Source organism: Mauremys mutica, unplaced genomic scaffold, assembly GCF_020497125.1.
Source record: "Mauremys mutica isolate MM-2020 ecotype Southern unplaced genomic scaffold, ASM2049712v1 Super-Scaffold_100099, whole genome shotgun sequence".
NCBI lineage: Eukaryota > Metazoa > Chordata > Testudines > Geoemydidae > Mauremys > Mauremys mutica.
The window spans coordinates 1315740-1326512 of record NW_025423266.1 but is presented as its reverse complement, the minus strand read 5'-3'; the positions used below and the strand labels follow the sequence as shown (position 1 = coordinate 1326512).

Sequence of the window (10773 nt, the reverse complement as noted above, 5' to 3'; positions counted from 1 at the left end):
CTGCACCCCTCACCATCTCCTGCATCCCCAACCCCCTGCCCCAACCCAGACCCCACACCAAAACTCCTTCCAAGACCCTGCTCCCCACACACCCTCCTGCACCCCAACCCCCTGACTGAGCCCAGACCCTGCACCCAAACTCTCTCCCAGAGCCCAGCCCCTCTCCTTCCCACACCCAAACTCCCTCCCAGAGCCTTAGGCAAGTATGTGTGGGGTGTGGGGCAGGACTTGGTCCCATTCTGAGCATCACCAAAAATTATACAAACCTGCCTCCCATGTCCAGTCCAACCTTCTGCTGATGCACCCCAGCCCACACCCCTGCAGGGTTTGAAGCTTCCATTGCTTAAATTCCAGGACACTGGGGGATTTCAGCTCCCCTTTGCCCACAGGGAGCTTTCACCTCACTCCCAGCCAGGTTCTTGTCCACAGGATCACTGTAGGGGGGCTGGGTCCCTCTGTGTCTTTTCTCTCTCTACGACAGGCCAGGGTGCAATAACTGGGGCATCGGAGCACCCAGGACCTTCTGTGGGGCTGCCATTCCCCTTCCCCTTCTGTGGTCTCATCAGTCATTGACTCCAGCCTTTTTTCTATCCATCGTCAGCACCATCCGAAGCAAGCTGCACTCGCCTCAGAAAGACAGAGAGTCCTGTGGCACCTTACAGAGTAACAGACATATTGGAGCATGAGCTTTCATGGGTGAATACCCACTTCATCAGACGCATGTGGCAGAAATTTGCAGGGGCAGGTATAAATATGCAGGCAAGAATCAGTCTAGAGATAACGAGGTTAGTTCAATCAGGGAGTATAAGGCCCTCTTCTAGCAGTTGAGGTGTGAGCATCAAGGGAGGAGAAATTGCTTTTGTAGTTGGCTAGCCGAGAGTCAGGGCCAAGTATCCCTAGGCCACCCCGACAGGTGTTTGAAGAACAGGGAAACAAAGGGCACCACAAACTTATGTTTTTTGGATGAGCCAAGAAAAGGGAGTAGCATTGTCCCCCTTGGGTAGCACCTGTTCAATTCCAGGTCAGAAAACAAAACTCTTCTGCAAGAATATCCAAAAAATATTGTGTTTCACTTCACTTCATAAGTACAGTTGTGTGGCAATTAAATGATGACCCTAAAGTTTCATAAAAGCAAAGAACATTAAACAAAATAGTGTGGGAAATACAGATGTATCTGAGGAAAGGGCTTGGAATGAAGGAAGACAAAACTTGATCGGTCGAGAGAACAGGCCCTGTTTCCCCCTGGTTTGGAGCTACTCTCACAACTACTGGAATAGAAAAGCTAAGCAAATGGGGTTCTATTGTTGCACAGGAGATTGAAGTGAGGTTATTTTTTTCAGATGGTCATGTCAGGAGTGGGATTTGAAACCACGTCTCTATGCAAAGACCAGAACACCCAAGAGATAGGAAAAAAGAGTTTTAAAACTACCACTTTAGACCAGTCCACCATCCTCCTGCTACAAAGACTATGATGTATGAATCCTACTTTTCATTAATAGTTGATGAACTCTTTAGGGAGGTCAAGATGTCACATCTCTTTCAACTCCTAGAGACGTTCTACAGCACAGCTGATTTTTAGACACAGTCACCCGGACCTAAAGTTACACATTTCCTGAAGCTCCATGAGTTCTGTGGTGTTGTAATCTCCCTGCTTGTGTTTTAAGTGAACAAAAGGTGGGTGCTGGCATTCTGAGACAGTAATGGTGAACCTCAAAATCCTGCCCTGTGGGCCAGACAGTTAAGCAACCAGCACCCACAACCTCTACCATGATATCATCCTGTCTGGCAGGAATTCACTTACCAACAGCTAGGGCATGAAATCCCCATTTCTTTGTTGTTCTGTCACTGTAGTCCCCACTTTCCTATTGCTTGTCTGTATAATCTCAGTTTGGTGCTGTGATTCTTTCGGTCTGCTGTATAATTAATTTGTTGAGTGTAAACCAATTAAGGTGGTGGGGTATAATTGATTAGATAATCATGTTACACTATGTTAGGATTGGTTAGTTACATTTCAGTAAAATGATTGGTTAAGGTATAGCTAAGCCGAACTCAAGTTTTACTATATAGTCTCAAGTCAATCAGGAAGTAAAGGGGGGGATGGGAATGGGAATGGGGGTAGGGGAATTGGAATTATGTTTTGCTAAGGGGGGGCAAATAGGAATAGGAACAGGGAACAGGAAAAGGGACACAGGCAAAGCTGATGGAATACAAGCTGTAAGAAACAGTATCCCTGATGATGCCACAGCACAACTGGTTGCTGAGCTCTGTGCCTTTATCCTCACACACAACTATTTCAAATTTGATGACAATATATATCTCCAGATCAGTGGCACCGCTATGGGCACCAGCATGGCCCCACAATATGCCAATATTTTTATGGCTGACCTGGAACAACGCTTCCTCAGCTCCCGTCCACTCACGCCCCTTCTCTACCTACGCTACATTGATGACATCTTCATCATCTGGACCCATGGGAAGGAGACTCTGGAAAAATTCCACCACGATTTCAACAGCTTCCACCCCACCATCAACCTCAGCCTGGACCAATGTACACGGGAGGTCCACTTCCTAGACACTATGGTGCAAATAATTGATGGTCACATTAACACCACCCTATACCGAAAACCTACCGACCACTATGCCTACCTTCATGCCTCCAGCTTCCATCCCGGGCACACCACAAGATCCATTGTCTACAGCCAAGCACTGAGGTACAACCGCATCTGCTCTAACCCCACAGACAGAGACCAACACCTACAAAATCTCCACCAAGCATTCTCAAAATTACAGTACCCGCACGAGGAAATAAGGAAACAGATCAACAGAGCCAGACATGTACCCAGAAGCCTCCTACTGCAAGACAAACCCAAGAAAGAAACCAACAGGACTCCACTGGCCATCACATACAGTCCCCAGCTAAAACCCCTCCAGTGCATCATCAGGGATCTACAACCCATCCTGGACAATGATCCCACACTTTCACAGGCCTTGGGTGGCAGGCCAGTCCTCGCCCACAGACAACCTGCCAACCTGAAGCATATTCTCACCAGTAACTGCACACCGCACCATAGTAACTTTAACTCAGGAACCAATCCATGCAACAAACCTCGATGCCAACTCTGCCCACATATCTACACCAGCGACACCATCACAGGACCTAACCAGATCAGCCACACCATCACCGGTTCATTCACCTGCACGTCCACCAATGTTATATATGCCATCATATGCCAGCAATGCCCCTCTGCTATGTACATCGGCCAAACTGGACAGTCTCTAAGGAAAAGGATAAATGGACACAAATCAGATATTAGGAATGGCAATATACAAAAACCTGTAGGAGAACACTTCAACCTCCCTGGCCACACAATAGCAGATCTTAAGGTGGCCATCCTGCAGCAAAAAAACTTCAGGACCAGACTTCAAAGAGAAACTGCTGAGCTCCAGTTCATCTGCAAATTTGACACCATCAGCTCAGGATTAAACAAAGACTGTGAATGGCTTGCCAATTACAGAACCAGTTTCTCCTCTCTTGGTTTTCACTCAACTGCTAGAACAGGGCCTCATCCTCCCTGATTGAACTAACCTCGTTATCTCTAGCTTGCTTCTTGCTTGCATATATAAACCTGCCCCTGGAAATTTCCACTACTTGCATCCGAAGAAATGGGTATTCACCCATGAAAGCTCATGCTGCAAAACGTCTGTTAGTCTATAAGGTGCCACAGGATTCTTTGCTGATTCTAAAGAACTGTTCTGAAGATGTATACAGGAGAAGCTGTGCCCATGTTGGGCACTATTGATGTTAAGGTGGAGCTCAATGGACAGGCTGCTAAATTGCCTCTGTTTGTGGTGAGAGGTAACTACCCAGCCTTAATGGGTAGGTCTTGGCTTGGGAAGATTCAATTGAACTGGGCAGAAGTGCACCGGATGACTAAAGAAGAAACCAGTCTAACCCCTATTCTAAGGAAACATGCTGCTGTTTTTGGAGATGATTTGGGAAGTATGAAGGGAATCACTGTGACATTGAACCAGGGGCGGCTCTAGGCACCAGCGGGCCAAGCGCCCGCTTGGGGCGGCATCCTGGGGAGGGCGGCAGATGGCCCCGGTGGACCTCCCGCAGGCATGCCTGCGGGAGGTCCACCGGAGCCGCCGACCCGCAACCGCCAAAGCGCCGCCCCCGCCCCAGCAAATCCTAGCCGCGGCTGGGAGTTAAAAGGCTCTGGGCTGCCCGCCGCGGCGGGGAGCCCGGAGCCCTCTGATTCCCAGCCGCGGCTGGGAGTTAAAAGGCTCTGGGCTGCCCGCCGCGGCGGGGAGCCCGGAGCCCTCTGACTCCCAGCCGCGGCTGGGATTTAAAAGGCTCTGGGCTCCCCGCCGCAGCGGGCAGCCCGGAGCCTTCTGATTCCCAGCCTGGGATTTAAAAGGCTCTGGGCTCCCCGCCGCGGGAAGCCCAGAGCCCTTTAGACACGCCTGCCGCCCTAAGGGCGCACGGACTGCCCCCCCAGCCCAGGGCGGCAATTCAGTGCGCTGCATTGAACATTAAACCTGACAGTCCACCAAAATATCTGAAAGCCCGAACTGTGCCATATGCCATTAGGCCAAAAGTTGAAGCGGACCTGGAGCGCCTGGTCACCAATGGAGTCCTAATACCAGTTACCCATAGCTCATAGGCCACTCCTATCGTTCCAATAGTGAAGAAAGATGGCTCTCTCTGGATTTGCGGTGATTTTAAAGTCACTGTCAACCCAGTGTTGTGTGCAGAGCAATATCCGCTTCCCCGCATCGATGCCTCTTCGCAGGCCTGGCTGGGGGACAAAAGTTCAGTAAGATTGATCTGAGTCAAGCATATTTACAGATGCACGTTGATGACAAGTCCCAAGAGCTGTTGACTATTGTGACTCATAAGGGGCTTTATCGATACTGTCGCCTACCCTTCGGAATAACGTCTGCTCCTGCCCTGTTTCAGAGGGCTATGGACCAGATCTTGTGTGGCTTGTCAGGAGTTCAGTGCTATCTGGATGATATCCTGGTCACTGGAGGAAATGAAGAAGATCACTTAAAGAATTTAGAGGCTACCCTACAAAGACTGGAAGAGTATGGCCTACGAGTTCGCAAAGACAAGTGTGAATTCTTCAAGCTCTCTGTTGAATATTTGGGACACATCATTGATGCTGCGGGTCTTCATAAGGCCCCTGCAAAGGTTAAAGCTATTGTGGAGTCTCCCCCACCTCGAAATGTAAGCCAGCTGCGCTCGTTTTTAGGACTACTGAACTATTATGGAAAGTTCATCTCACAGTTAGCCACACTGCTAAAACCACTTCATGAGCTCCTTGGGCAGAACAAGGCCTGGAAGTTGACTGAAGCCTGTGATGTTGCATTTAACAAAGCTAAGGATGCATTGCTAAATTCTGAAGTTCTAACGCACTTTGATCCATCCTTACCCCTACAATTGGCCTTCGATGCCTCCCCTTATGGAGTGGGAGCAGTCGTGTCACAGATTATGCCTTTGGGAGAAGAGAGACCTATTGCTTTTGCTTCACGCACTCTAAGCAAAGCAGAAACTAACTACGCCCAAATCGAACATGAGGCATTAGGAATTGTTTTTGGAACTCGGAAGTTTCATCAGTACCTGTTTGGGCAAAAGTTTACTCTTCTCACAGACCATCGACCTCTGACATCAATTTTTGGACCTTACACAGGCATTCCCCCATTAGCTGCTAGTCGTATGCAACGTTGGGCATTGTTACTTTCAGCACACACATATGAAATCAAATATCGGAAATCCACTCTACACGGCAATGCAGATGGCCTCTCAAGGTTGCCTTTGCCGGTCAAACACCAAGATAGTGCCCACAAGGAAATCTTCTACTTTGAACAGGTAGAGAATACACCCATCACTGCTACTCAGATAAAGAAGGCAACTCGCGTTGACCCAGTATTGTCCCACGTTATGGACCTGGTGATGCATGGAACATCTCGACAAACCTCTCCGGTCTCATCCGACCTTGTTCCCTACATGTCCAAGCGGACGGAGTTATCGGTCCAATCTGGTTGTTTGTTGTGGGGGAGACGTGTCATTATTCCACCACCACTGAGATCACAGATGTTAGAACAGCTACATTCCGGTCACTGTGGAATAGTGCGCATGAAGGAAATTGCACGAAGCTATTTTTGGTGGCCTGGACTGGACAGCGCTATTGAAGAGAAGGCAAAAGCTTGTATGTCATGTCAGGGTGTGAGGAATGCACCCCAGTGGGCACCCCTACACCCATGGGACTGGCCTGAAAACCCGTGGCAACGTATTCACGTTGACTTTGCTGGCCCCCTTGAAGGAAGCATGTTCTTGGTGGCAATAGATGCCCATTCTAAATGGCCAGAAGTCTCTATAATGCAGTCCACTTCTGCAGAGAGTACTATCCAAAAACTACGAGGACTCTTTAGTCGTTTTGGTCTGCCAGAACAACTTGTGAGCGACAACAGACCGCAGTTAGTCTCTCAGGAGTTTCAAAATTTTATGAAGGCAAATGGGATACACCACGTCACGTCAGCACCATATCATCCATCCACCAACGGATTAGTTGAAAGATTTGTGCAGACAATGAAACACGCTTTGACATCAGCAAGGGGACAACACTCCATTCAAAAGCGTCTGGATACCTTCTTACTTTCCTACAGAAACACACCTCATGCTACGACCCAGGCATCCCCGGCCTTTCTAATGATGGGACGACAGCTGCGCACTTGCTTTGATCTGCTGAAACCTTCTGAACCCCGACAAATTGTGCAACATCAGCAGCAATATCAAGTCATCAGATGGGCACCCAGAGCAAAAGACTGAACCTTTAGCCCGGGACAGCCAGTAATGGCTCAGAATTATACTTCCAGAGCTAAATGGGTCCCTGCCACAATCAGCACTCAAAGAGGACCTGTTTCCTACACAGTCCGAACTGCAGAGAATCTTACCTGGCGGTGACATGTAGATCAGCTGTTGCCAGGTCATGCCAGTCCTCAGGACACATCTGCAGTTAAAGGGGTCTAACTTCACCTCTTCTGGTGAGACACCGAATCACAAATCACCTGTTCCTGACAGTTCTCCTCCATTACTGCCGGCGGCTGAGATACCCCTTTGCCCAGCACGAGCTGATACCACCTACTCACCTGTTCGTGCTGTGGACCCTGAGCCCATTGTACTTTTGGGTGCAACAACATCAGAAGATCTCCGTAATCCACCTAGAGACAGAAGGCCTCGACATCGGCTGGATCTTTAGCTAGGGCGAACCCACGGTTATGGGGCAAAATAATCCCCAGGGTTTAGCTGGGAATGGAGGCAGTCTACCCTCCTTCTCTAGTCTAGTGTCTGTTTTATTTAGGGGATGTTCTTATTAGGGGGGGAGGAATATGTTGTGTATTTGGTTGTCATGGTTTTTGTTGCTATGGCAACTGAGTTAGATTATTAGGGGATAGCTCAGCCTGTTTGGTGAGCTCTCTGTCTGTAAATAAAATGGTAGTTTTGTTAGCTGTCTGCTCTCTGGCCTCAAGTGATTTCTTCCTAAACTGGCTGCCCCCAAGGATATAACACCTGGCCCCAGCGTTATGACAATTTGGGTGTTTCAGTGTGTGTGTTTTCCCATTGGGAGGCATTTGGAAGTTTGGAAGGGGAGCCGAAAGAGGAGTCTTTTTCACAAGCAAGTTGGCTTTCTGCACAGGTAGGGCCCTTGGCCGTAAAGCTTAGCTCCGTCAGTGCGTCTGCATGGGGTTCCTCCAGTGCCTCAAGAGCCCGTGCTAAACTCTCGGTGTGGGCGTTTGGCTTGCGCCAGTCAGAGTGCAGTGCCTGCGTCTTCCCAGGGCTGGCTCCCGTGAGGCGCGCATAACTTGGGAGGAAAGGGGTAGAAGAGAAAGCAAGTGAAGCTGACTTCGAGTGGTGGTGCCCCTGGGCGGAGTGGTCTTCCTGCTCCTTCCTGTCAGAGGGGTGGGCTTGGGGGGTCTGGCTGTGGGCGGTGGGAGGATGGTGTCCAGGGAAGTCCCAAAGGTCACCCTGCGCCGGCGGAGTGTGAAGCCTTCCTCTGTGGCTCGGGCTGGGGAGCGTGATCCGGCGTCGGGTACATTTGGGTGGAGCTGGCGGCCGGCAAGAATTCGGGCCATCAGGTCAACCCTCTGTGGACAATGGGGGCGAGCCAGCAGGCCTGCGATTTTGGCTTCGCGGGCGGGCAGCTCAAGCCTGGCCTCCTATGAGCCTGGAAGGCAGCCGGCCGGGCTCACCCATCTCCAAGTTCCTTTCAGGCAGCAGGTGGAGCGAGGAGCCCAGGGAGGGGAGCCCAAGGAGGTGTCAGGAGCTTGGTCCTGCCAGGCGCCTGCGCCCAGCAGGGCTCTTGCCCGCTCCCGGCCCACCTGGTTGTGGCCTCTGCCACCCCTAGCAGTCAGCCAAAAGAACAGAAGCCACCCTCTCCCTCCCGGAGTGGCCAGCATGGGGCTTGAACCCATGACCTTGGCGTTATTAGCACCACGCTCTAACCAACTGACTTAGCCAGCCAACGGCAAGCCCTGCCTTGCCTGGCCCTTTTGGAAGGAGTCACTGGCTGGTGTGGGGAACGATGTGGCCTCCATTATCAAATGGATGGATCGAGACGCCCCCTGCCAAGGTAGGGGAATAAGCTCAAGTGGTACAGCGCTCGCTTTGCATGCGAGAGGCAGCGGGATCAATGCCCGTGTTCTCCAGCGGCAAGGCAGCCCCAGGACCTTCTCTTGCCCTTCTTTTAGAAGCCATGGACAGTCAGCCGGCTCAGCTCCTCCAGTGGCCTCCATCCCTCTCCCCGCTTGGCCTCCCAAAAAGCCAGCCCTTGCGGAGCACAAAGCTCTTCCACCCCGGCCCTTCTCCCCCTTGCGCTGACTGGGAGGCTGGAGGAAGTTAGCTCAAATGGAAGAGCATGGGAGAAGTAGTCAGACCCAGACACACATTCTCCAGCCTGCTCTGCTCTGCTTTGCTCTGCTGGGCTGGGCTCTAGTGGGGGACCTGCACCTTTCTTTCTGAGCTCTCACTGGAGCACAATCCCTTTCCTCCTCCCTCCCTGCTAGTCTACACCAAGCTCATTGGCCGGGAGGGAGAGCCACTCAAATACAGAATTACTCACATCCCAGGGGTCCATGAAGGGAATGAGGAGATGCGCGGTGTGGCACGCGATACCAGCTCAGCTGAGACCGTGAGACCTCGCAGCCTCCTGATCTCAGGCAGCATGGCAGCCGTGGAGCAGAGCAGGGCACGCAGACAGCTTGGAGATAGCCAAAGCGGGGAAGGGCTGTGTTGGTCTGGAAGAGGGAGTCGGTGGCTGTCTATCCTGGCAGAGGCAGGGTCGTTTTGCTGTATGCTGGGCCAGGGGCCAGGGAGTCTGCTAGAGTTGCTGAGCTGGGCCTGCTCCGGGCTTTGCTTGGGTTAGAGGAAAGTGGTGAAGATAGGAACGGCCCTCCTGGGTGAGACCGATGGTCCAGCCAGGCCACTATCCCGTCTTCTGACAGTAACCGATGCCAGGCGCTTCAGAGGCAATGGCCAGAGCAGGCAATCGTCAAGTGATCTATCCCTGCGTTGTCTTCTGAAGTTTGGTGCTTGTTTCAGGGGCTAACTCTCAGCCCAGACACGCTCCAGGGAGGGAGCGTTGGTGTTTGTGCCGAGGAGCGTGGCTGGGACTCGGACCCCCTTCCCCAGCTCTGGGTAGCGCCCCGCCCCCATTTCAGGCTGTGTTCTGCTTAAGGCCACAGAGCCCTTGCCTTTTTTTGCCCGGTGCCTGAGAGTCAGGCCAGCTGCAGGGAATTACCTCAAGCGGCAGAGCGCTCGCTTTGCATGCGAGAGGTAGTGGGGGGCGATGCCCGCATTCTCCGAGCCTGTCGACTAAGGGCTCCTGATGAGCGTGGTGGACGGGAGAGTCGGCCATCTGACTTTTGGCCTTGCTGCCCGTAGCGGTCAGGCCGAAAAATCAAAAGCCATCCTCCCCAGGCCCACAGCCGCCCAGGGGCTCCTCTGCACCATCTTGCCTCCACGAGTGCCGCACTCTGACCAGCTGAACCAGGCAAGCCACGGGAAACTTCTCAAGGTCTTCCCCTGGTGTGGGCTTGGATGCGAAAAGCACCTGGCCGTTCATCAGCTGTTGCAAGAAGTGTGCCGAGTAGGAGTAGCGATGGGGCTGTAGCTTTCCACAGCATCTCAATTTGGGCAGCTTTCCATTCCCCTTTTCTGTGTAATGTCCCTCCCACGGGTTTCACTTGCAGAGCTGTACGACTCTGGCAGGGTGGCCATTTAGAAATCTTTTCCTTGCTTTTCTTTTTCACCTGGCCCCAGCGTTAGGACCGTTTGGGTGTTTCAGTGGGTGTGTTTTCCCATTTGGAGGCATTTGGAAGTTTGGAAGGGGAGCCGAAAGAGGAGTCTTTTTCACAAGCAAGTTGGCTTTCTGCACAGGTAGGGCCCTTGGCCGTAAAGCTTAGCTCCGTCAGTGCGTCTGCATGGGGTTCCTCCAGTGCCTCCAGAGCCCGTGCTAAACTCTCGGTGTGGGCGTTTGGCTTGCGCCAGTCAGAGTGCGGTGCCTGCGTCTTCCCAGGGCCGGCTCCCGTGAGGCGCGCATAACTTGGGAGGAAAGGGGTAGAAGAGAAAGCAAGTGAAGCTGACTTTGAGTGGTGGTGCCCCTGGGCGGAGTGGTCCTCCTGCTCCTTCCTGTCGGAGGGGTGGGCTTGGGGGGTCTGGCTGTGGGCGGTGGGAGGATGGTGTCCAGGGAAGTCCCAAAGGTCATCCTG

General features: G+C 52.1%; 1 non-coding gene across 1 annotated transcript; it reads right to left on the bottom strand.

Moving 5' to 3' along the window:
- Window positions 1-8453: 8453 nt before the first annotated feature.
- Window positions 8454-8527, bottom strand: TRNAI-AAU. The gene has a single exon. It is a non-coding gene; the product is annotated as a tRNA-Ile (tRNA).
- Between the last annotated feature and the right edge of the window lie 2246 nt (window positions 8528-10773).